We start from the raw sequence: 5,620 nt of genomic DNA on the forward strand, positions 1-5,620 counted from the left end.
CCTCCACCTTACCCTGCAGTAAAGTAAGTCAAATTTCCTTTCCTTACTGCCCAGCGAATACATTTGTTGAAAATAATTTGTGGTGGTGAATGAAGCCAGTGAATAAAGTAAGACCAAGTGCCTGATTTCAAGTTTAGCATAAGGGGTAGTCTGTGGCGAATGTGTCAAATCCAATCTATAGAGCCCATTCCTTTTCCTGTAGTGAAATGCATGATTCATTTCTCTACAGCCTACTTATGGAAGACAGGATAACAATACACACATTTTACATGTAATATGTGTGACATAGTATCTTATTTATTATTCATCTGCCTCTTTGGAGTCAGGGCAGAAAGCGAAAGGCAATTGGAGAAGAGCAGGGCTATTGGAATTGAAGATAGATCATTGTTAACTACAGCTGCCCAAGCTGCAGACAGTAGCAAAGTAGCTGAAGACCTGGCTAGCATGCCTCCATTAATTTAGCGCAGTACCTTGTACTACATAGCGCATAATGGCTTACTCATTAATAAGAGGTCATTTATTTTTCCACTCAAAGTGTCTGTTTCGTTACTAGAAAAGCCTTTATATCAACAAAACTCAAATCATTGTTTTTTGTAATCTTCGCTTATTCTGCCTTAATTCTATTCTGCCAGACAGACAGTGCCATTTATGTGATGCATGTGTGGGTAAAAGATAAAATTGTCCCTGTGACTTTCCTAATTATAATCACATCAAATTCCAATGGCCTTAGTGGACCAGCACTGTACTGCTACTATGCCACCCACTACTTAATTTTAAACAGGTGATTTGACAGAGCATTGTTTCTAATTTGTCTTTTTACTGTTTGTTTTGCGAGATATAGCTACTCCTGTAGCACTTAGCAGGCAGGAGATAGCAGCCTAGATGCAGCAGCAGAGTCAGTAGACTATCCAGATGGAATATAGGCAGCCAGTCACACACAGCCCCAAGCCTCCCAGTCATTCCACCACCAGAGCTGCCACAAACAGTCAGGAGTCCTAATTAGAACTGCTGCTGCCCCCTCCTGCTGTGACACGGTGAGGAAATTGTTATGGCCCATCCTGCAGCAGCTGGACAGCATGGAGAGGTAAATTGAGAGCAAGGCTGGGAAGGATTGAGAGGAGCATGGACTAGCTTGGATCAAATTGGACAATGTCTTCTTTTAGCTCTTTTTCAAATGTTTTGTTTAGGTGGAAGGGAATTGTTAAGGGTTATTTCAGGAACTTTTGCTTGAACTTTAGTTGAAGATGGGTTTGTTTGTTTGGGGAGAGGGGAGGGGAGGGTCTGTTGTGCGTGGAGAGAGTGGGTATTTTTGTTTAAAAAAAGGGAAACATTTTATTTCTTCACAATTTATGCCTGAAGTAGTTTATTTGTATTTTAATTTTACTTTGCTGCCCTGTTTTTATAATCTGCTTATAAAAGTGTATACCGCTTAGTTAATTATAGTTAGTTATATATACCTCTGTGACTACCTTGATCATTTTGATTATTAAGGGGATGCTGCCATGAGGCATGACCTATATTGCCTACAGCAACTTAGTTGACTAGTTACTTATTTGCACCAGCAGTTAGTTGCTTACTAATGAAACTAGTTCACTTCAGTCCATAGTTCGGTTACCTGAATCTAGATGAAGCAAAACAGGGAAGACATAAAAACTGCACAAGCGATATCCCACTCCCATCTAGGCAATCTCCAACTGCAGCATTAATTGAAAGGATTATCCAACGCAAGCGACAAGACAGAAATAAAAGCACTGAGTTAGTTGGTTATGAATGATATCATAGCTTTACAAAGAATTACTAGTAGATGATATTACAAAGAATAACTGATAGAGATAAAATAAAAAAAAATTGCAATAGCAGGAACTTCTTCTGAGCAATGGGTAACTATTATTTAATTAAAACTAAAGTTGCAAAATCCTTGAGTCAAGGATAATGGACTCAAAGTCTGGAATGGACAAGGTTAAGCATTTACGCAACACTAGGCTTGAATGATGATGCTAACGACTGATGTTCTTCTAGATCTAAAATAGGGAGCACTATTATGCATGTGTGTGTGAATGTGCCAGTGTGGGCTATTGCTTAGGTAATAGAAGATACTTCAGTGAGCTGGTGTCGCTTTTACCACATCCGACCCATCATCCACCCATTCATTTATGATGTAAATTAAGTTGCATCTCAAAATTCCACACAGCCCAGGGGAAGAGAGTAAGGGTTTCATGGATGGATGGGAAAGGGAATTTAGAGGAAGGTGTGACAAAGACAAACACTGCACAAGGACAATATTCTTCTGGTTAAATTCCAACACATCATTGTCAACCAATCTTTTGTGGAAGGAAACGAAGGAATGAGTATAACACAGTACAGTTCAATTCAATTAAAAAATCTTTATTCGAATTTCAGAAATTCATAAAAGCAATCTCACTTACAAAGAGTGATAAAAATACCCTTTTAAAACTTTACAGATTAACATTTTCAAATTAGGCAGCAGATGATTATGATAATTAATATAAAAAAATGTAAACTCCTGAGAGCCAGGGAATGTCCATTCCTTTTTCACAATTAAGACAGTCACTTATGATTTCTTGTGTCAAGATGGCTGATTTATTCCCCCAGACGGAGAGCCAGAATAACGCTGGTCTTGTCCCAATGAAATCACAGATGAAATGCAAATTTAATTCCCTGTGGCAAATGTACTCAGAGGTAGAGATCGGTACACCCAAAAGTTTCCTACAGAACCGCTTTTTCTTCTAGTTGGATGCAACAATGTTTTTGCCAAACCCCATTTCTCAGGCCCGTATGTAACTACTGGGGCACATTGCAATTAAACATTTAAAAAAAAGCTTAAGTGGCGCCTATTTTCCTCGGGCGTGGTAGACTGAGAATTTAATTGGTGGCCTTTGAGAACTTGCTCGTGGAGTGGGACAAATGTCCAGTCCACGAGCCGTTTGCAGCAAAGACCATCCCTAAATAAAGTAATGAGCTAGTAGAGTGTAGTCTATCAGTCCCCACTAGGATGGAATTAAGCTGGCGTTTCCCTGGCCCGCATGACATGATAAAAGATCTTTTTTAATTCACGCGTAGGTCCAGGTCATCCATGTGCTGTACAAAATTTTTAACCAGGATACGCAGGGAGTTCGGAGTGCGGGCCATAAGGAGCACATCGTCTGCGCAGAGGAGTGCTGGTAATAATTTCCCATTAATTTTCGGGCCATTTGAGGTCGCCTGCTTTAGGGAGTTGCTCAACCCATTAATATAGATGATAAAAAGCAGGGGTGCTAAAACGCACCCCTGTCTAACCTATCTTCCCACCCTGATGGCGCCAGAGATCTCCCCACCCATACCAATCCTGACTTGAGCTTACGATCGGTATGTAGAAATGCCAGAGAGTGTACTAGGGGTTCGTCTAGTCCATAATCCAGCAGAATGGACCAGAGTTTGGACCTGTTGACTAAGTTGAATGCGGATGATAAGTCCATGAATGCTAAGTAAATAGGTGATGATCGAGTAATGTTATATTTACCAATGACTAAATTAAGGTTCAGACATTGTTCAACCATGCCAACCCTACTTCTAAAACCCATCTGGCAGGGATCCAGGATTCCACTTTCCTCCGTCCATTCCAAGACCCTATTATAAAGTACTCGTCCTAAGATCTTTAATGTATTATCTAGCAGCGAGATTGCTCTATAATTGATTGGGTCAGATCTATTCCCCTTTTTATATATCGGCACGATAATACTCATTGTCCAAGTATCTGGCATGGGAGCTAGAGGCAGACTGTTAAAAACATTCATAAAAATTGGGGCCCAAAATTCCGGTTTGCACTTTATGATGTCTATAGGAAGGCCATCAGGGCCCAGAGTATTATTACCAAGGCTCTGTTTGATTGCCACTTCCACCTCCAACAGCGTGATCTGTAGGCAACATGGATCACAGTACAGTTAAATACAGCGCAAAGAGTCTTTCTGCCCCAGACACCCAAGTTATTAGATGACTTGCAGCCTGATTCATCAAGCTGATTTGCGCTCGCAAAGGGTCAGATTCTGAGAATCTGGCCCTTTGCGAGTGCGATTTTTGCATTTGGGATTCATCATCCCAAATGCAAAAATCGGTAATAGCGATTTCGCAATTTAGCGAGGAATTACATTTAAGGAATCTCTATTTGAGATTCCTTAAATGCAATTCATCATCCATTTAAAAATTGCGAATTCGCAATTTCGGCCCGCTATTTACCGCGAGGTCAAACCTCGTGGTAAATAGCGAAAACTTAGAAAAATGCTTTTAAAAGCATTTTTCTAAGTTGCATGTTGCACACACACATGTCCTTTGGACATGTGTGTGCGCAACACCTGTTTCAATTTGCATTTAAGGGGTGCTACAGGGTGTCCTTTGGACACCCCTGGCACCCTTTAAATCGCTATCTTATTTGCGATTAGCTAATTGCTAATCGCAAATAAGGAATACTCCCCATTCATTCCTATGGGCCTTTTGGCCCATAGGAATGAATGGGGAGTTATTCCTTATTTGCGATTAGCAATTTGCTAATCGCAAATAAGGATTGCGTAGGAATCGCAATTCTTTTTGCGATTCCTACATGAATCCCGTTTTGCGAGTCTGTAATAGCGATTCCTTATGAATCGCTATTATAGACTCGCAAAACGGGTCTTTGATGAATCAGGCTGTTAATGTTCTGTCTTCTAGGTTTGAAAAAATCAAATTAAGGAGGAGTGAACTCACACAGTTCTATAAATAGGAGTGTTAAGAGAAAAATGATACTTCATTGCTAAAATTGGTGGTGAATCTGCATTTTCCTCAAGAATGCCTATCACTCTTGGGTGCTGTGTGAACTGGTCTGATAGGTAAGCAGGAGTGTTGATCTCAGCTTTCTCTGTTTGTTTATGCAGGAGATGAGAAGGCCTGTCAATTGTAAATCAGAAATGTATAGTAATGTAAATTCCAGGAGAAAGACAGATAGGAAGGTAAGCTTCATAATTAGTGTACCAAGAAGACTCAGAGGGAGAGAAAAAACACAAGAGGACTAGAAGTTTCACTTTTTCCACCATTGCATTGCACACACTCAGGAGCATTTCCCAAATCAAGACACCTCACTTCATTACACATAGCGGAGTGCTAGTCCTCAGAGTCATGGTTCCCTTTGAAGTTGATAACTTCTTTCTTCTAGCTGTTCATGAGGTAGTCCTGCCCTCACTTCTTCCATCCACCTCCTGACTCTGAGTAACTATGTCCAGTCCCAACACGAGCAAGATAGGCATGTAGTACACTGCTGTTGAAGATCAAGTATAGAAACTGAATTGCAGTATTTTGCATAGGTTGTTGTTTATTAACTAAAATGACTGGCCTGGTCTCTGAAGAACCAGCCAAAAAAAGAGGACCCTGGAAGCAAGTATGGCTAATTAAGAAAGGGCCAATCAACTCCAGGAAAAAGGATCATACACCACTAAAGACCACACATTGCAAATAATCTCATTCAAATTTACAAATTACAGCTGAATGCCCTCCTTCGCTGTCTGCCACTACACAAATCATCAACCATCTCTCATAATCACTCAATAAAATGTCACTAATTGGTGCAATAGTTACCTGCTCCAATCCAAGTATA

Source organism: Lissotriton vulgaris, chromosome 8 (genome assembly GCF_964263255.1).
Source record: "Lissotriton vulgaris chromosome 8, aLisVul1.2, whole genome shotgun sequence".
Classification (NCBI taxonomy): domain Eukaryota; kingdom Metazoa; phylum Chordata; class Amphibia; order Caudata; family Salamandridae; genus Lissotriton; species Lissotriton vulgaris.